The sequence below is a fragment of the Hyperolius riggenbachi genome, chromosome 11 (genome assembly GCF_040937935.1).
Source record: "Hyperolius riggenbachi isolate aHypRig1 chromosome 11, aHypRig1.pri, whole genome shotgun sequence".
NCBI classification, from domain to species: Eukaryota; Metazoa; Chordata; class Amphibia; order Anura; family Hyperoliidae; genus Hyperolius; species Hyperolius riggenbachi.
In genome coordinates this window covers 33,945,964-33,967,885 of record NC_090656.1, presented here as the reverse complement: position 1 = coordinate 33,967,885, position 21,922 = coordinate 33,945,964, and the positions used below count along the sequence as shown (strand labels likewise).

At 44.9% G+C, this 21,922-nt stretch overlaps 1 long non-coding RNA gene across 2 annotated transcripts in view; it reads right to left on the bottom strand.

Moving 5' to 3' along the window:
* The window catches only part of LOC137538151 (uncharacterized), a 72,627-nt gene extending 50,926 nt beyond the window's left edge, over positions 1 to 21,701 (bottom strand). Inside the window, exon 1 of one of the 2 annotated variants that reach the window (XR_011024692.1) lies at positions 21,595 to 21,701. This is a non-coding gene — a long non-coding RNA (uncharacterized lncRNA). Of the gene's footprint in view, positions 1 to 18,088; positions 18,188 to 21,594 lie in introns of those variants that run through there. The other variant, XR_011024693.1, reaches the window with a different exon arrangement.
* Between the last annotated feature and the right edge of the window lie 221 nt (positions 21,702 to 21,922).

Genomic DNA, 21,922 nt, shown 5'->3' with positions numbered 1-21,922 from the left:
AGGATAGGTTAGGTAGGTAGCTGGCCCCCCAGGATAGGTTAGGTAGGTAGCTGGCCCCCCAGGATAGGTTAGGTAGGTAGCTGGCCCCCCAGGATAGGTTAGGTAGGTAGCTGCCCCCCCAGGATAGGTTAGGTAGGTAGCTGGCCCCCCAGGATAGGTTAGGTAGGTAGCTGGCCCCCCAGGATAGGTTAGGTAGGTAGCTGGCCCCCCAGGATAGGTTAAGTAGGTAGCTGCCCCCCCAGGATAGGTTAGGTAGCTGCCCCCCCAGGATAGGTTAGGTAGCTGCCCCCCCAGGATAGCTTAGGTAGGTAGCTGCCCCCCAGGATAGGTTAGGTAGGTAGCTGGCCCCCCAGGATAGGTTAGGTAGGTAGCTGGCCCACCAGGATAGGTTAGGTAGGTAGCTGGCCCCCCAGGATAGGTTAGGTAGGTAGCTGGCCCCCCAGGATAGGTTAGGTAGGTAGCTGGCCCCCCAGGATAGGTTAGGTAGGTAGCTGGCCCCCCAGGATAGGTTAGGTAGGTAGCTGCCCCCCAGGATAGGTTAGGTAGGTAGCTGCCCCCCAGGATAGGTTAGGTAGGTAGCTGGCCCCCCAGGATAGGTTAGGTAAGTAGCTGGCCCCCCAGGATACGTTAGGTAGGTAGCTGGCCCCCCAGGATAGGTTAGGTAGGTAGCTGGCCCCCCAGGATAGGTTAGGTAGGTAGCTGCCCCCCAGGATAGGTTAGGTAGGTAGCTGCCCCCCAGGATAGGTTAGGTAGGTAGCTGGCCCCCCAGGATAGGTTAGGTAGGTAGCTGGCCCCCCAGGATAGGTTAGGTAGGTAGCTGGCCCCCCAGGATAGGTTAGGTAGGTAGCTGGCCCCCCAGGATAGGTTAGGTAGGTAGCTGCCCCCCAGGATAGGTTAGGTAGGTAGCTGGCCCCCCAGGATAGGTTAGGTAGGTAGCTGGCCCCCCAGGATAGGTTAGGTAGGTAGCTGGCCCCCCAGGATAGGTTAGGTAGGTAGCTGGCCCCCCAGGATAGGTTAGGTAAGTAGCTGGCCCCCCAGGATAGGTTAGGTAGGTAGCTGGCCCCCCAGGATAGGTTAGGTAGGTAGCTGGCCCCCCAGGGTAGGTTAGGTAGGTAGGTAGGTCGCTAGCTGCCCTCTCCCTCCCTTCCTCTCCCCCTCAGATGCAGAGTGCGCAGCGCACGGAAGCGCTGTAGGCGGAACTCACCTCCGTCCCTGCGCCGCTGGTCTCCTCCCGCTCTGTATAGATGTTGTTACACACTGCTTCCTGTTTAGCCGGAAGCAGTGTGTAACAGCAGATCTATGCAGAGCGGGAGGAGACCAGCGGCGCTTGGAACGCAGGCAGGTGAGTTCTGCCTACAGCGCTTCCGTGCGCCGCGCACTCTGCATCTGAGGGGGGGGGCCCGGGGAGAGGTCGGGCTGCCCTCCCCACGGCTGCAGCTCCCCCCTCCCAATAACGCACGCAGGGATCTCCGAGTCCAAACGGACATGGGCCCCCCGGGCCCCTCCCCCGCCTCTTCAGGAGCCGGGCCCGGTCGCCGAGGCGACCGTTGCGACCACAGGCCCTACGCCCCTGAGCGTAAGGCAAGTTTCAGCAGAAGTTTCAAAATTTTCTTCCCATCTTTTTTTAAAATCCTCACTGATGTTCTTCCTATGGGGGAAAACCTGGAATCTAAGCCACAGGGGTGAAAAATGTTCACTTAGATACAATTTATTGTATCTAATATTCCACCAAACTCTTGATTTCTTCTCATACAGTTTAGTTAATTTGCGAAAACCACTATTGATAAGCTACTCACCATTTCTGGCGTCCTGCGTCCTCAGACAGTCCCTCTCAACCTGCGAGACCAGAGCGTCCCAACGTAGCATCGCAGCCACAACACCACTCCACTAAATTGACTCAACGGCTGTCCCCAGGAATATCAATCCAGTTTAACTTTAACCCTAGCAAATCGGGTATATACCCTAATGGGGAAACAGCTGATGCTCAATAACAATCAATATAATTTGGGGTGTCTCCTCCAAAATTAGACAGTGACAAAATATGTTAGGGTAGATAGAGGAGAGAGTACACTCCAAATGACCAACATGATTAAGTATATTTTAAAAATACAAATTTTTATTAGAAACCTTAAAATAATTTTTTCATAAAAAGTGTGCACCCACGAAATGGTCGGCCGACCCTACACCCTCATCCATCCAACCAAATACACATACAGCCATAAAAGTTCAGTTGCAGTGATCACTGAGTGGGTTATGCCCAGATATCCATAGAACATCTGCCTTATGTTTAGTTGTAGCTTCTCATTTGGATGGAAACATGATCAAGCTTGTTAGTATCAGTTAGTATCAGCCAAGCACATCAAGCAAGACAGCAGCGCCTCATTGTCGCTTTTTTAAATATTGTTTCCCCTTGTTCCCACTGTTCTACTTAACATATCCTGCAAATTTGGTGTTTCTAGCCTGTAAGGGGGCTTTGCTATTAACCACTAAAGTTGGCGGGTTTCGGGTAACAATCACAGCCCGTGATCAGAGCTAAATCCGTGATCATGAGCCGGATTTGGACCACTATCACAGGTGCATTCGGAACTGAATACGCGATCGAGAGGCAATCACGAATTCAGAATCCAAGCTCCTGATCAGGAAAAACAGCTCGTGATCACGGGGATGTGGAGAGCAAGACTGGTTGTGGGCTGTGCAACGTGTTGTCATTGTTTTGCTAATAAAACCCTTTCCAGTAATAGTGGCTGGTTTCATTGAAGAGGTAACTCAACACTTACCACCCTTTTTAAACAGTTTTTAATTTATTTTATGCCTTTTGGCACCTCCTACCCATTTATCCCATTGTTCATCTCTGCTGGCTGCTGGGATGTTTTTATTTTAGCTTCATTGTCAGATATCTTATCCTTGTCCTGGGAGTTTTTTCAGTACTCAGCTTACTGCACTTCCCGAGGGCGGGACTTTTCCCACAAGGGCTCTGTGGGGTTTGAATGTGATGAAACCTTTCTTTGTAAGTATCTACATTGTCTTACAAATTAACTCTTAATTAGAATATACTGCACTATACTGACTCCTGGTCTCCTTTATTTTGTCTTTCATGGTTCCTGAACAGTCCTCCTTTGCCCAGAACTCTGATCTCACAAGTGGCGCTGCAGAAGATGTCTTATACTGTAAATATAAAATGAGAATATGGTAGAACATTAGACTATGACTATGGTTGGATTAGACTGTGAGTTCCTCTGAGTACAGTCAGAGACAAGCCAGGCCTGTACTAGGTGAGCGCAGTGAGCTGGGGAGGACCATCATGATAGGGCAGCTGAAGCGGTAGGGGGCAGTAAGGATTAACTCTTGGAGGGGGAGGTATTGTGAGCTCTGGGAGGCTGAGAGTGGGAGGGGAGGGGGAGAGAAGCCAGTGACTCACAGGAAGAGGAGGAGTCGCGGCCTGGCAGAGTGAATCCACTCAAGGAGAAGTTTTAAGAACCCACCCTGCCTGTTGTTCGTTTTTTATCGTTTTAGCATCGGGTGTTGGTTATGTCATTGCAGCAGGCGGGGTAAGGGCTCCGGAGTTTTGGTCAAATTATGGTGGTAGGGTAAGGTTTGCCCTTGCATGTATGGTCAAGGGTATCTTCAATGAGATAAGGTGGTAAATGATGGCATGTAGCTGTCCTGGAGTTGGGGCCAGTTACAAGGCTGCATACCTGCTATGGTTCATTACACTACAGACCCCTTGCCCTGGTCTAATTTGGTTGATGTTAATGGTTGACGTTAATTTTGATACATTATTTTTATTAATAAAGAAGATGGGCTGCTTTGGCCTTTATAAAATTCCAACGTAAATCGACAGCCCTTCTATAGTGATAAGGTAATGGATAAGGTACCTGTAGCAATAAGCTATGCCCATATCATCACTATGTACTCTGTGAGGTGCTGCAGAAGATGTCAGTGATATATATAAATACATCATAACAATATGGTAGGATATTAGACTATGACTATGGCAGGATTAGCCTGGGAGCTCTTCTGAGCAGGGCCGGTTTTAGCTGCAATAGGGCCCTGGGGCAAAAGTAACCTGGGGGCCCCCCTGAACTGGAGCGCTGTAAGAACAGCAATGGAAATTTTGGCAGAGCCGGCGCCACCATAGGCCGTAGTAGGAATTACGGCTATAGCGGCGCTCAGACAGTAATTTGGGCACCTCAATAGATAGCGCCCAAATTACTTTAAAAACTGGTGGCAATAGCTCACTGCCTCCCCAATGCTGCAGAGGGAGGAGGCAGCGCGTGGGGCTTGGTTGCATCATTTAGTGGATGATGGGGACACTTGGCTGCCCCTATGGATACTGGGGCCCTTTGCCCCTATGGTAGCGCCGTCCCTGCCTCTGAGGACAGTCAGAGACATGACTATGTACTTTGAAAAGTGCTGCAGAAGATGTCAGTAACTACATAATAATAATATGGTAGGACATTAGACTATGACTATTTTAGGATAGGATTGTGAGCTCCTCTGAGGACAGTCAGTGACATGACTATGTACTCTGTAAAGCACTGCAGAAGATGTCAGTTATATATTAATACATAGAACTTGGCCCAGAATTGTCACCTCGATCGAGTTCCTTACGTGTGTATGAGGTTTTTAGCAGGGATTAGAGAGAGAGCGAGAGTGTGTGTGTGCGTGCGTGTGTGTGTACGTGCGTACGCTTAAAACCTAAGCTCTTCCTGTAATTGCGTGCATGCATATTTAATGTTACGAACTCATTTAAACTAATTCACTAACCTTTAAAGTTTATTTCCAACGAAATTTGCTTTTAAAAATGTGTCTGAGTGATGCACACATCTTTTTGTAATTTAATGTTATTAAAAATGACCTTTTTGTTTCAATTTGCAGCTAGTTTTTAAAAACTGTCTGAAACCACAAAGCCCAAGTCTATCCAAGCTTGGAATCCACACTCCTTTCGGGATGAACAGCTGCTACTCGAGGCAGCTGCCATACCCAAATACTGACTTTGTTAGTAAACTAGCTGCAGTGTGTGCTGATCTCTGTTACCTCCAGTAAGTACAGTATAAGCTGTTACGCTGTGCCTGTACTGATAGTAAATAAGATTCAGTGTGTGCTGATCTCAGCTACCTCCAGTGTGTACATTATAAACTGTTACTGCAAGGAGTTTGTATGTTCTCCCTGTGTCTGTGTGGGTTTCCTCCGGGCACTTCAGTTTCGTCCCACATCCCAAAAACATACAGATAAGTTAATTGGTTTCCCCCTAAATTGGCCCTAGATTATGATACAGTCACTACACGATACATAAATAGACATATGACTATGGGAGGGACTAGATTGTGAGCCCCTCTGAGGGACAGTTAGTGACAAGACAATATACTCTGTACAGCGCTGCGTAATATGTCGGCGCTATATAAATACTTAAAATAAATAAATAAAATACTGTGTGCATATACTGATAGTAAACTAGTTGCACAGTGTGCTGATCTCTGCTACTTCCAGTATGTAAAGAATAAGATGTTGAGGAGTATTTGGATGCCCGGTGTAGTAAGCAGGGGCGTCACTAGAGGGGAGCAACCTCTGTGAGCAGGAGGCCCAGAGCTGTGGGCGGGCCCAACAACTAACTTTCCCTTCCTCCGATACAGGGGACCATACATTAGATCAGGTGTTTTTGTGGCTACACTTGTTATGGGTGTGAAGATGATGATGGCCCCACTTGTTTGATGACCCTTGTGAGATGGGCTCTGAGGCCATGAAGGGCACCCAGGGGAGGCAAGGAAAGGGGTGCGACCATTGGGGGGCACCATAAACGTTTCACTGGTGGGCCCCATGAATTGTAGTTATGCCACTAGTAGTTTTGACAAGACCAGATTTTTGCCCATTGGGAAGAAAGAATGTCTGGAAAGAGGTTGTTCAATAAGAAGGATGATCATTGCAGACAGGGCTGGATTTACCATAAGGCACTGTAGGCACTTGCCTACAGGCGCCAGAAGATGGAAAGGTGGCTCACTCCCCTCCCCTAGCACCTCTCTCCCTCCTGAGCAGAGTGTAAATGAGAGGTTACTTACCCAGGTCTCAGCATTCCACTGACCAGATCTCCCTTCAGTCAGGGGCACCCGTAGCTACCTAATACTGAGGTTACCTCCGGCTACCTAATAATAAGGGGCACCTGTAGCTACCTATGATGGGTAAGTGACCGCTAGAGCAGCCAGCACACTTGCGGTGGGGTTTAGCGGGTGTTCTGTAGAGTCATGGAGGGCGTAGTCTAAGGTGCCAGGACATCTGTGCCTATAGGCTCCTGAGATGTAAATCCGGGCCTGATTGCAGAAGAAAAAATACAACTGTCGGAATCAACTGTAGAGAGATAAGCGAAAGTCAAAACATGAGAATAAAAATCACTAGCATTTTGACAAGCTCAATGTCATGATCAAAAGAGAGGAAGAAAGAACACAGAAAAGAATAAAACTGACAAAACAATAACATTTTAGAAAGATGTGACGTGGATGCGGATTGAAAAGATGTGAATATTTTAACTGCCTTCCAGGAAGACCAAAAAACGGGTGGGAGTCAGAGGCTGATTCAGTGAGTGTAGCCGGCTCAGCTGGTTCGGGGCACTCTCAAATGTCCTTCACTTTTTTAGAGATGGGAGTGGTGAGGCCAAATTGATAACAGCCCTACATACCTCTGCTCACATTGAAAACAAACTACGGACTGAAATACCGGGGCTCCGGTGTCATTGTCCATGCTGGCCAGTGTAGTAACGTTACGTGAGATGTCTGTATGATGTAGGACTGGTCCATAGTTAGATACAGACAGAGGGGTTCAGGAGGGACATGGGATGTGGACTTGCTGTCCTGTTGGCTCCTGTTTTTAGAGGTGGGGAGGTGCACCCAACATGTTGCTTTCTCAGAATTAGAACTTTGTATTTCAATAAAGTTAGTTCTTTCTTTATACATAACTGAGCTACTTGTATTTTCTATTTTGATTTGCTATATCTACCAATTTTGCATAACTGATCGACCTTTCGATTTGATCATTTGATCGAAGCTGATGAAAATCGGAGCTGCAACATGTCCGCCTGATTAGTTTTTGGGCCAAAAACTGGTCAAAAGCATCAATCGGACAAGCTGGAAAATCTCGGGTTGCACATGATTGACCAGGGCCGTGCCGAGGCATAGGCTGGAGAGGCTCCAGACTCAGGGCACAGTGTAAGAGGGGGCGCACAATTCATTCAGCTGTCATTCCTAATTGTGTATGAAGCAGAAATAAATAAGAAAAGGGGATACATGGCAGTGACTGCAAGCCAGATAACTAGATATTAAGGTGTTATGGGGGTTGTGGGCCCTGTGGCCCTCTTAGTCTAATAGTAATCAGGGTGTTATGGCTCGGGTGGGAGGGATGGAGGGGCGCACTTTGGTGTCTCAGCCTTGGGAGCTGTTGGACCTTGTCCCTGCTCTGTGATTGACCATTACCCGACTTTAGAGGCATGCGATTTTGGAACAACCAAGTTACCTGATGGACCCCGAGCTGCTGTCCCCCAAGTGTTGCAGTCCTCCCAGTGCCCGCGCTTTGAAAATTCTCATATGTCCAACAGCATGACTACTGGCTTACTATGCCATCTCCCCTGTGCCCACAGTTAACAAGTGTGCCTTTACCATGTGCCAGCAGATTCATGTGCATGACATCACACACACGCAATATGGTACAGCACTCGTGGTAACGCCGGCGGACATGGAGATGATAGCAGAAGAAGCTGGTGGATATGGGAGAATTTTCAAAGCATGGATATCGGTGGGGGTGGGAGAGACATTTAACACTTGGGGGGGTCGGCCAGGCAGACGGTAGACACAGTGTCGCTAGGCCAATTCCTGATAGATTTCACCCTGAAATTGATCGAGAATCGTTCTGTGGTGTACGAGTAAGCAACAGATCTCTCTCTGATCAGATTCTTTCATTTTCTCTTTTTCCTTACTTTTTTAATCAACAAAGATCGATATTTTGAGAAAAGAATCCCTTAAAGTGAACCTCCAGACTAAAAATCTACTCAGCAGAACTGAAAAGGCTTGGTGTTTCTTTAACAGTTTCACAGCATCAGAACTTTGTTTTTCTAACCAAAGCATAATTTTTAGCTGCATTTTTAACTAAGCTCCACCCATCAAAGAAAAAAAGCCCGGGCTTTTTTTCCCCTGATGCTGTGCAGAGCATGATGAGATTTCCTATGTTGTTATTCACGTTGCCTAGCAACTGGGAGAGGTGCTCAGGACACAGGACAGTTGGAACTGTGTCTCATGCTCCCTGTCACCTCCTTTCAACCCAAAAGATGGCTGCCATCATGAAATCAAACATTTGCCTGTTCTTTTAAAACAGGGTGGGTAAGAAATTATATTACCTATCTATTTTAATTAACATAACTAATGTAACTTAATGACAGTATGTTTGTTTAGGCTAGAGTTCCTCTTTAATGTCAAGGGAACAAACTCAGGTAACAAAAGGTGTAGAATAATAGACAGGGGCGTTGCTAGCTCCAAAGATCAGTCGCACATGCCCGAGATCTATTCTAGGGTGCCCCGGATGTCCCTCAGGCAGAGCGGAGGCACCACAGCACCCAGCATGGCACCACACAGTATCCAGCATGGCATTACAGCACCCAGCGTGCCCCATAGAGGCACTATAACACCCAGCATGACACTACAGCACACAGCAATGGGGGGTATGCTGGGTGCTATGGTGCCTCTATGTGGGCATATTAGGTGCTGTGATGTCTTTATGGGGCATGCAGGGAGCTGTGGTTCTTAAGGGAGTTGTGGTGCCTCAATGGGAGCACCGTGGAAGCCTGCCTAGAAGGTCAGGGAATGCTGTGTGTGTATGTGGGGGGGGGGGGGGGGCTGCCAGATAACCTGGCAACAGGCCAGCCCACTCAGCAGAAAGCCAGACCAGCCAGGACAGAAGCCAGGTAACTGCCTAGGTATGTTTAAGCAACACTGCTTGTGATATGCTGCATTTTTATTTTTGTGCAACATTTTGCTGGGCAGGCCTACTTAGACCGCTGTTAAATTAATGTAAATTTTTTTTAATGTAAATTAATGTAAATTTGGCCCCACCCATTATCACACCCTCATTCTGGTGCGTGGCCCCACCCATTTTTTCGGCTAGAGTGCCCAAAAGTGCCCCGCATCTCTTAAGATTCTAGCAATGTCCCTGATAATAGAAGTGTTGTCAAGGAATAATAGTGATATTGGCTTCCTACAGGAGACCCATTTTAAAGTGGGTCCGAGGTGAACTTTTACACATTGCATAATTGTGTTCCTTTCCTATTGTTTATACGGCATTCCTCAAGCCAAATACTTTTTTGTTTTTGTTTTAATACTTTAATTCCCTATAAACTAAAAAAGCCACACCCACAGGTTTTCAGAGAGCCAAGGCATTAGCAAGGGCTCACCGGAGCTCAGTCTGGGCAGTAGGAGGAGGAGGTGTTACTAGCCAGAGATTTCAGAGGCAGAGGGGAGGAGGGGGATTAGTTCTTTTTTTCACAGGCTTAGTGATCAAGATACAGATAATCCTGCCTCTGTGTAATGTTTACAAACAACATGGCTGCTGTCATTGTATCACAGGAAGAAATAATCATTTTCTATTAAAACTGTTTGCAGCTAGATTTGCTGTGTAAACCATCTAAACTTTAGGTAACATATATAGACAAGTTACTTGTTATAGTTAGTTTTTCATCTCGGATCCGCTTTAAGGAAGGTTAAATTCCTCAAAATAATTGATAATAAATGTAAACCCTGGATAAACAACGCAAACACACAAAAAAAAAAAAAACGTGGAGTATCAATCCTGACAAGTGTCAAATTAGACTTTGTAGTTGACAACATATATAAGGATAATGAGGCCAGAACCCTAATAGTGGTGGGAAGGGTCAGTGGCAGATCTGTTACCTATGTAAATATTTATGCACCAAACACATTTATGAGGGAATTGTTTGATGAGGCTGGGGGGATCGGAAGAGGGAACATCATTATAGGAACGGATTTCAACTTGGTTCCTGACTCCATGGAGAGACTAATAACATCCCTAAAAGAGACCTTGGCCAATAAAATAGAATAATTAACTTTCACAGATTAGTGGATGTGTGGAGGGCATTCAGTTCAGAAGAAAGGCACTCCACATTCTATTCTCCGGCCCATAATAACATGTACTTGAGACTCGATTACTTTGTAATGCCACAAGATCAGAGATGTCGTCAATAGAAATATTACATTATCTGATCATGCCCCAGTTTGTCTTACAATTGGAGGTATGTGGGGCGGATCTCAAAACAGGATTTGGAGGCTAGACACGGAGCTGTTAAGGTTAAAATAGCCTCAACAGTTAACAAATTTTATATGACCAATAATACAGTTGGAATGCCTGAGAAAATTTTATGGGACACTCTAAAATGTGTCATTAGGGGCATTTTCATTAAATACAAGTCAAGGTACACAAAGAAAAAAACAAGAGACTAGATCCTCTATTGTAGAAATTAAAAACCAGAGAAAAAGAACATAAAATGGACCCCTCAATTAGTTCCACTCTTGCTTTGAATAGAATAAAGTCAGAAGTCAACAGCTATTTAGGAAAAAGGTGTCAAAAACGATACAAGCGTCTAAAAAAAGATATGCATTGGGTGGAAATAGATCAAGTAAGATAATGGCATCACTAATCAAAAAAAGAAACTAGTAAAAAATGATTGAGGAAAATAAAAGATAGAGAGGGTAACTTTCAATACAGTGCGCAGGGGATAGGAGACTCCTTCGCTGAATATTATGAATGGCTTTATAACTTTAATCATTTAGCAGATAAAAAGATCATTGAAAGCTTTTTAGAAAAAGCTAATCTTCCACTGGTGGATGAGGAGAAATTGTACGCCCTGATTTCTGAGTCAGAATTTATGGAGGCAACTTGGGTAAAGGGTAAAGTCCTGGTCCAGACTGACTCCCGTTAGAATTTTATGAGTGCTTCACAAAGGAATTGGCGCCCTACTTTTGCACACTGACTAATGATATTACAGAAGGAATTATTTTCTCGGATATTACCTATGGGCGACTATATCAGTCACCCTAGAAGAGGGAAAGTCACTCCTGTCCTGCTCTGGCTTCTGACTTGACATTACAATTTACTCAAAGATCCTGGTAAATAGACAGGTGAGGAAATGAAATTACTGGTCGATGGATGAAATACTGTTGACCCCTTACTAACCAAGCTTACTCTCTAGGAAAGTGTTTACATTGGTTAAAATGATACAGTACTCTAGCAAATTATAAAATCAATCACTCCAAAATACTAATTCGCAACTTTCAAGGTTGTTCAATTTGACAACACTGGCAATCAAACAGCTGACCTCTTTCTCCTGGAACCACAATTACGGTAAACAGGCTCCCCAGTGTAAATAAAATTGTATTAAAAATAAAATAAAACTAAAAAAATGAGGTGGCTTACCTGAATGACGAGATCTTTGTATAGACAAATATTTATTTAGCACAGGCAACGCGTTTCACAGATATAAGCCCGCTTCCCCAGGCCAATAACAGTGCCAATTGCAAATAGCTGATCAGCAACGGGAGCCTCTCTACTGTTGGAGGGGTCTAGACAGACTACAGATGGTTTAAACCATAGCACTCATTTGTCACACTTACCAAGTAAAGCGACAACACCCAGATCCGGCTGGACCACCCCGAGTGGAGTCGGGTTTGTTGTCTCCATCTGCTTCCTTAGGTCGGTTGCCCCTCTGCAACTTGCCTTCGTGAGAAGTACAATTACCTTATCCCATATATGAAAACATATTGCGCTATTGGGCTCCCATTTTTTGTCTGCTGTGTCTTTTTCCCTAGGGTGCTGAAACAACCCTACTACTCTACTTCTCCTAGAACCATTCCTAAATGAAATACCTTGTTAAAAATATTGACTTCCCTACCAAAAGAGCTGTTCAAGTTTAACTACAAGAAAATTCTGGGGGGGAGGGGGGGTGGTAGCATGGCACAACAAGAGTGGGATGAGTCTTCTTCTAATATAGTTGGGAGCATCGCTTTAATAATAATAATAATAATAATGATGATCCTACTAAGGGTGGTCTTCTTGATGCAATCTCTGCCACTGGCCCTTCCCTATAAGTGGTTCTCCAACTGGAACAGAGTTTTGATAATTTTGTCTGGGCTAGACCCAACCGGAGAATAGCATTTAGTACAACTTTTAGAGGTTTGGGGGACTAGGAGTCCCAAACATGCTGAGTTACTACAAAAGTATACAATGAATGTGGCTACAAGAGTGGAGAACTAAGGATATGGGGAGGCCATGGATAAGACTTGAAAGGACAGAGTTCTCCACTGATCTCCTGTTTTCTTGCATACTGGATAATGTGCATAGGTTGTCCTCATCAGTTTCCCATCCCTTGACTCAACCAACTGTCTTAACCTTTTATAAAATACTTAAGGACTGGCAGAAGAGGAGAGGCTGATCACCAATGATCACACTCGGTAATAACCGAGATTTTGAACCTGCTAAAACCATGGCTTGGTTTACGATTAATGGAATAGACACTGATTATCGAATAATACATGCACTTGGTGATGATGATTTTAATATTGGTAAAAGGTCTATCCCCTTCTTACAGTGCCACCCAAATACAGAGTTATCTAAACAGCCTAAACAAAAAAAAGTGTTATGAGAAGATTCCTTAAAGTGAACCTGAGATGAAACACATCTCAGGTTTTATATTAACCTGGGGCTTCCTTAATCCCCCTTGAGGTCGCTCGGTCCCTCGCCGACTCCACGGGTTGCTTCTCTCAGCCTGCATGTTATCATCTGGAAGATATTAAAAAAAAAAACCATACAGTACCAACTGCCATAATCTATAATCACACCCCCTAACAATACAATGGGATAAAAGGTTTTTTATGACTAGATATACAAATGCACAGAGGGAGATAATGGTTACTTGGCAGTTGGATTATTTCTCACAATGCAACGAGGCTCACACAGTGTGATGTCAAAACAAAGGTCCTGACATCACACTGTGGGGGGGGGGGGGGGTTCACCACAATATCAGCTATACAGAACCCCCTGATGATCTGTTCGAGAAAAGGTAAAGATTTCTCATGGGGAAAAAGTTATCAGCTGTTGATTGGGATGAAGTTCAATCCCTGGTTACAGTTCCACTTTAAAGAATGTCTACTTGAGATGGGATGGACATATATAACCACAAATGCTGTTTGCATTATGTATAATCAGTTTAGAAGAAAAATACAATTTATGCATTGTTTTTTTTTTCCTTGTTTATGATTCTTTTTCTGACTATGATGCCAATCTTTACCCTTCCAAAGAGGGAACCGATGAAGCCCATTTGACGTTGGTTGGGTCCATTTCATCTAGGCCACAGTTGTCGAACTCCAGGCCTGAAGGGCCAGATCCATGCCAGTGTTTAGGATGGACTGAGAAAGAGGGGAATGTGTTCTACCTGATGGACCACACCTTTCCTGATTCAGTCCCATCCATTAAAATGGATCCGAGATGAAAAACTAACTATAACAAGTAACTTGTCTATATATCTTATGTAAAGTTTAGATAGTTTACACAGCAAATCTAGCTGCCAACAGCTTCAACAGAATATGATTATTTCTTCCTGTGATACAATGACAGCAGCAATGTTGTTTGTAAACATTACACACAGGCAAAGTTGATAGTATCTCCAGCTCTCTGCCTGTGGCAAATTCACTCTGCTCTCCCCCCTCCCTCCTCCCCTCTGCCTCTGAAATCTCTGACTGGTAACCTCCTTCTCCTCCTGCCCAGACTGATCTCCCAAAAGCCCTTGCTACAGTGCCAAGGCTCTCTGAAAAGCTGTGGGCAAGGCTTGTTTAATTTTTAGGGAATTAGAGTATTAAAACAAAACAAGAAAAGTATTTGGCTTGAGGAATGCCCTATAAACTATATGAAAGGAACACAATTATGCAATGAGTAAAAGTTTATCTCGGATCCACTTTAATTTGAGCCGTATCAAAAATGTGTGAGGACCTCGGCCCTTGAAGGACCGGTTTGACATCCCTAATCTAGGCTGAGTTGGAAGAATAAAACAGCAGATTTGATCAGAGATAGATCTGACTCATGGTCGATCTGCCTATACATGGCCAGAGTTTTGGGTTTAGTTTTTGCAGTTAGTGCTAGTATTTATTCAGATTTTCAGCCCAGAGATCATCATTTTGTTCGCCAGTGAATTAGTGTAATTGTTTAACAATTATTCCTTCCAGTTGTCTCTCAAATGACTTTTTTCCTCCTCCCCTCCATATTAAACGTTTATTCTGCTAGTAATAAGGCTTCACATTCATACCACTTAATGATGCATTAAACGAGCCATTCGCAAGCTGAGAACAGGCAAATGTGGAGGATTTTCAGGGAAAGAAGAGGAGAAGATTTTGGAGGAGGAAAGGTTGTGACATTGAATGTAGTGAAATTGAGATATTATTGAGATGGAAGGCTTGTTCTTCCCACACAAGCCCACCCAGGGGAGACACGCCGCACAGATTACATTACAACAACCTCACTTACCGCACAATATTTGTCTTGTAAAGTGCATTTTATCTACGGCTTAATATTCAGACGCATTTTTACTGTGCTGTAAAGATCTCAATTCTGTCTTCTCTCTCTAAAACAGCAGAAAAACTAGGGATTCTGAAAAACAGACACTTTTTAAAAAAGACAAAAAAGTTAAGACAGTTTCAGCTTTAGACACTACTGAGAGTCACTGTGCTTTAAAGAAAACCTGAACTGAAAATTAAAAGTCAAAATAAGCATACACAAGTCATACTTACCTTCTATGTAGTCTACTCCTCAGTGTCTTTCTCCTGTCCCGCGTTCCTGTTTGTTTACTGTGATCAAGGGAATTTTCCGTCCTCCATTTTGAAAATGGCTAATTACCCATAACAGCTTTCTGGTCAGCACACAGTTAAACTGTAACATCGCCCACTTGAGCCATAGGGAAACATAGACATTACCTGGTACATTCGTTTTCCTCTCAGCTATAACTGACAGCAACTGATATTTTACTGACAGCAACTGATATATTTCAGATCTGACAAAATATTGTCAGAACTGGAAGGAATTCTTGTCAGAAGAAAATGGTGAGCTTCTGAGAGGAACTGATGGCAAGGTAACTATGTAATGTTCATTTGAACTTACCTCATGTGTTTATTTTAAATATTTTTACTCAGTACAGGTTCTCTTTAAGCCTCATCTACACGGGTAGATGAGGCTGCGATCCGGCGGCTCGATTAGCCGCCGGATCGCCTCTTCCGCGTCCCCGCGCGCACCTGCTGCGTCCCCGCTCGCCGCACGTGCGCCGCATTCGATTCCCCGCTCGTCCCCGCCGGCGCCGCTTATCTTCCGCTCGATTCCCTGCCATTGTCCCCTCGCGGGGAGCGAGCAGGGAATCGGCGGAAGCAAGATCCGTCCTGTCGGATCTTATCAATCGAGCCGCATCAGCGGCTCGATTGATAAGGAACATCGCGGCCGCATCTTCGCGTGTAGATGCAGCTTTAGTGTTCTACACAGAGTAATTGAGATCAGAAACCTTAGAGAGCTTTACTGAGAGTCACTGAGGTCTGATACTGTATATTACAGAGAGTCTCTCTCTAGAGTATCAGATCTCAGTGACTCTGTATAAAGTAGGCTGACCAGGCGTCCTCTTTTGCCCGGACAGGTCCACTTTTTCAGACCTGTCCGGGCCGTCCTGCCGGGATTTTGAATTGTCCGGTGAGAGAGCCGAACACCAGCGGCAGAAGAGCCGCTTGCAGAGAAAGAGAGCCGAACTGGAGTCAGAAGAGCCGCTTGCAGAGACAGAGAGCCGAACACGAGTCAGAAGAGCCGCTTGCAGAGACAGAGAGCCGAACACGAGTCAGAAGAGCCGCTTGCAGAGACACTGTCTCTGCAAGCGGCTCTTCTGACTCATGTTCGGCTCCCCAAACGGCTCTTTGGCAATCGATCCCTGCTGCACTGCTCTGCTCCGCCCAGGGGTGGACTGGAGAATTCACTGGCCTGGAGGAGGAGAAGGATGGAGGACAGAGGAGGTCGGGTCGGGGCCAGACACAGCCAGCTAGTGAGGAGATGCGGAGATAGCGTGGTGCACCTATCCTCATTTGAAATGGCAGAGACTCCCCGAAAAGTCCAGTCCTGCCTCGTGTCTGCAGCGTGCTCCTAGAGTGCCAAGTGTCCCCCTCAGCTCAGTCCCAGCATCCTGGCTCTTGAAGCTCCGATGGGACAGGGACACTGGCCTTGCAGACACCACAGACACTCTAATTGGTAAGCCGACACCTCTTCTCTCCATTTGTCTTCTGTGCATTGAACAGGCAAGCCCTGCTAGCACAGCCCACATCTGTCTCCTGTAACCCTTTCATTGCTGGAATTAGCTGAATGAATCAGCTTGTTGCAGCACTGGTACATTGCATTTAAAGGAAACATCAAGGCTTTTTATAAAAAAAAAACAGATCTTATCTGGGGCTTCCTTCTGCCCCTTGCAGCCTATGTGTCCCTCTACTCCCAGACGTTATTCTGGGGTCCCCTCCGTAGCATTTGGCGACCTGGTGTGGCCGGGAGCATTATGCGCAGGCGGCATGGCTGTGTGCAGTTGCAGAACTGGCCAACCTCACCAGGTCCCCGGCTGCTATGGAGGGGACCCCAGGATAACTCCTGGGAGCAGGGCTGAGGTGAGGGACACATAGGCTGCCAAGAGCAGGAAGAAACCCCAGATAAGATCTGTCACGCTGGTGCTGTGTGGCTTGTGAGAGCAATTCTCATTGCATTAGTGGGGAAATCTGCTGCCAATCTTATAGCATTTGTGGGGAAATTTGCTGCCAATCTTATTGCATTTGTGGGGAAATCTGCTGCCAATCTTATTGCATTTGTAGGGAAATCTGCTGCCAATCTTATAGCTATTTGTGGGGAAATCTGCTGCCAATCTTATAGCATTTGTGGGGAAATCTGCTGCCAATCTTATAGCATTTGTGGGGAAATCTGCTGCCAATCTTATAGCATTTGTGGGGAAATCTGCTGCCAATCTTATTGCATTTGTGGGGAAATCTGTTGCCAATCTTATTGCATTTGTGGGGAAATCTGTTGCCAATCTCATTGCATTTGTAGAGAAATATACTGCCAATCGGATTCCATTTGTGGGGAAATCTGTTGCCAATCTCATTGCATTTTGTGGGGAAATCTTCTGCGAATCTGATTGCATTTTGTGGTCGGTCGGCCCTCCACCATGTGGTCTGGAAAAAAAACTGCCCTCCATGCCCGCGAAGTTGGACAGCAAACTGCTAAGGTCTTGTATATTTGGCCCCACCCATGACCACACCCACATGCTGTTGTGATCGTCCTCTTTTTTGGAAATCAAAATATGGTCACCCTAGTGTAAAGCACTAAATCAGAGTCAAATTTATCAAGAGTGTCTGAGACAAAATATTAGTAGGTTTTTAGAAATCCATGCAGAACTGTCTCAGGCATCTTAAGAAATCCTTAGATAGTGCAGATTCCTTCTAAAACTGTTTTAAAATAGGAGGAGCTAGGAAGGTCTCTCAGACAATGCAGTGTGTGAGGGGAATTGCTGTTGCTGAGGTAACCAACACACCTGCTGTATTGATACCAGCAGGCTCTGAGGAGGAATTCAGCAGGTGGGAGGGGCACATCACAAATCATGTCTAGCCTGCACTCTGCAATCATGTCTTGCCAGCAGTTCTACATCTGTAGAACTGCTTTCAAGCACTTCTTAATCTGCGCCAGTTTAGGGATGGATTTGCACTTCTCTTAACTGTAGTGCAGCTCTAGAAATCCACACTAAACTGCCACTATTACCTAGGATTTAAGAACGTTCTTATTATCATGAAGAACTGTTCTCCCTGCTGGTTAGAACAGATTAAGAAGAAAAACTGTCGGTAATGCGTTGATAAATCTCCCCCACTGTGATTTGGTACTGGGAAAGTCTCAGAGAGGGGAGGGAGTAAATGAAACAGTGGAAGCAGGAGCTCTCTAAGTGTAATATGTAACGGGAACCCTTCATGAGTAAATATGATTGGACAATACTCACCTTGCACAATTGCAACTGGTCTGTAGGGAAAGCTCCTCTTACTTGGGTCTTCCAGTTTCTGTGTTTGTCTTTCAAACTGCAGGTTAGTAATTGGGGGAGGGGGAGGGGGAGATAACCAAATGCAAAGTTAAAACTTGAGTATAAAATAGAGAAGGGATAAACCCCAAGTTTTCCAGAATCCTAAAAGGTTCTTGAATCTCTCGAAGGTCAAACCACACGAATCCTTTATATAAGATAATGGGGAGTGTATCAAGCAACCTTGATGGAAAAAAGAAAAAACACAGGACATGAGCAAGAGCCCAATATGGTGTAAAAAGTCTGACAACGGGAAATGGATAAAAAATCAAGAAGGAAGGGTTCTCACAAACCAGGGTTGCCAAGCAGTAACTGCACTTGAGGTGTTGACTGGCTTCACGGCAGTGCAGTCTCACTAAAAAATTAGACAAACTGTCTACTCAAAGAGGGTTTACATGTGTTATTACGGGTTATGTTTCACTGGGTTTTGTTTGAATGGGGGTGGGTTGTTCTCTATAAAAAGAATATGCTGATCCTGGACTACGAAGCAGGTAGTTTTGGCGCATGCAGCTCAGTGCCGAGCCCCGAAACTAGTCGCCCCATAGCAGCAATGTAATACTGCACAGCGCGCGTAAGGGCAATTCGGGGCTCCGCTGGTTGCTGGACCCCGAAATTACATCTCCCTCTGAGTTGCGACAACTCGGAGGGGGAATAGTATTTAATGCCACCGGGGAGTTTAGCGGCAGCAAGGAAAATCGTCATTCGGCTCTCTCTGCGCCCAATTCACCGGGGATGCCTACATACGTAAGCCGGGGCTTGGAACTACTACAATAAAAAGTTCTAATTTCTTCAACTAATTTTCTTGCACAGATCAGAAAATGTCTTATATAAAGGTACGGGTAATGAGAGGCGCTCAAAGTATGTAAATTATTAAATTCAGTAGTAATAGAAATGAGGTAAGGTTAGCTTACCTGACCATGAAGGTCTAAGCCGGTATAAGCAAGAGAAGTGTATTGCACAAAAAGGCAACGCGTTTCGTGGGCTACAATCCCATCCTACAATCCTGAGGAAGTGGGACTGTAGTCCAAAAAATGCATTGTCAGGCTGTTTGTCTCTCTTGCCATTTTTTTACCTTAATAGAGTGAACAAACATAAAACATATTGGAGCTCTAATTGACTTAGCATGGTGTGTGTGTGTGTGTGTGTGTGTGTGGGGGGGGGGGGGGGTGACATAAAGGACAACTGAAGTGAGAAGAATATGGAGGCTGACGTTTTTATTTCCTTTTAATCAATGCCAGTCGCCTGGCAGCCCTGCTGAACTATTTGACTGGAGTAGTGTCTGAGTCACACCAGAGACAAGCATGCAGCTAATTTTGTCAGATCTAACAATAATTTCAGAAACACCTGCTGCATGCTTGTTCAGGGTCTACATCTAAAAGTATTAGAGGCAAAGGATCAGCAGGATAGCCAGGCAACTGGTATTGCTTAAAAGGAAATAAATATGGCAGCCTCCATATCCCTCTCGCTTCAGTTGTCCTTTAAGTAAAAAGAGTACCTAGAGAAACTGCAGTGAAAATAACATAATGGAAAAAGTGCGTAATTTTTACAATAATTATTTATAAATGATTTAGTCAGTGTTTGCCCATTGTAAAATCTTTCCTCTCCCTGATTTACATTTGTATGAGGATGCTGCTTTTTTGGCAGTTGGAAACAGCTGTTATTTCCCACAATGCAACAAGGCTCCCACAGTGTGATGTCAGTACCTTGGTGCTGACATCACACTGTGGGAGGGGTTTCACCACAATATCAGCCATACAGAGCCCCCTGATGATCTATTTGAGAAAAGGTAAAGCCTTCTCATGGGAAAATGGGCATCAGCTACTGATCGGGATGAAGTTCAATCCTTGGTTGCAGCTCCTCTTTAAAGGATAACTGTAGTGAGAGGGATATGGAGTCTGCCATATTTATTTCCTTTTAAGCAATACCAGTTGCCTGGCTATGCAGCTAATTCTCTGCCTCTAATACTTTCAGCCATAGGCCCTGAACAAGCATGCAGCAGATCAGGTGTTTCTGACAAATTTAGACAGATATGACAAGATTAGCTGCATGCTGGTTTCTGGTGTGATTCAGACACTTCTTTAGGCAAATAGACCATCAGGGCTGCCAGGCAACTGGTATTGCTTAAAAGGAAATAAATATGGCAGCCTCCATATCCCTCTCACTACAGTTATCCTTTAAGGTAAAACAGATAGAGCTCTGTTATAATGATACAGGACTGGGGGTCTAAGGGTTGAATACTTACCTGATCTGAGGTTATCCATTCAGGCAGGTGATTGCCCTCTCAAAGTTGAGTTGCAGACATGGCTTTTTTTTTGCCACGGATGGCTCCCAATTCAGCAGCCACACCTGAACTGGTGGCTACCGAGTTGGGGGCAGCGACACAGGCGGAGGTTTGGCAGACTCAGGGGTGGGTGTCACCTGAATCCTGATTATGTTGGATCAGGTGAGTATTCAACCCTGAGACACCCCTCCCCCCCCCCCCCTCCACCCGATCCTGCAGCATGACAAGCTCTATTTTTTTATAATTTAGGTGGTTTTTCATACCTCCCAGGCTCGATGCTAAGCCCAAGCTCCTAACGTCCCCTGTGCCAAAGTAGTGCCTGCATTCACTTATGATCCACCTGTATAACATTAGCCTCATGTTTTACTTCCCCTACAGAAAATCTGCTAATGGGACTCAAAAATGTTTGCCCATTCCCTGAGCTGTAGAGTAATGTGGCTGTGTTTTTATATGTATAATCGATTGTTCTCCTTCTTTGTGTGTTTTTCTTTAGCTGGCAGTGCAGTACGTACTGCATAATATGACACACGGAACAACAACTCAGGAAATTCTCTTCAATGCAGCTTGCTTTTATATATTTAGAATTCCATTAAATCTCCTCTTAAGTAAAAAAAAAAAAACACTGACCAATGCGGGGTGCTCAGACCTGTTAAGTGAACAAAAAAAACACTGACCAATGCAGGGTGCTCAGACCTATACAGAGAAAAACACAAACACATATTTTGTACGAATGTATAAGTCATTTTTAGTTGTTTGGCGGTCAGGTTGACATGCTAACAAATATGTGGACAAACAGTCCATTAACCACTTAACAAATCGCATAACAAACATTCCCTGGGAAAGAGAGCTGTATATGTCAGCAGCACATGAAGTCTTGGACATGTCACCAGGATATTTACAGTTATATTGCACTTAGCCATGTTTCTCTGGCCTGTGTACCTACAAAAACAATAAATAAACTTACATCAAACAAGTCACAGCGCTCAAGGCTGCAACTGAAGTAAAAGCCAACAGAGGTATGCAGAGCCCCACAGGGGCTAAATACATGCCTTGAATGCAAATCAGATGCAAATTATGTACTAATTCCTAATCTAAAAATTTGAATGCAGATTGAAGCACATGAATGCAGCTAGCCAAAAAGTATACTTACGTTAATTTTGTACACCAGGGGACATTGACAACACTTTCAGACAGAGGCTGTGCCCGAATTAGCTACCTGCAAAGATGTGCAGAGCTCCAGAATATGGACAAAATTTCACAACCTGCAGTCAAAACAGGTACAGCAAAGGAGGGCTTTAGCTTCAGTATAAATATGTGCACAAATTATTACCTACTAGACTTCCCCAGACCTACCGCTAATCTAATAATAAAATCATAACTTTTTCATAGTGCTGCTAATCATAAATGATAAATAAATAAACCTACCTGTACAGGCCTAAAGCTGTGCACACACACTAGACGAAATTCAGCCAAAGCAG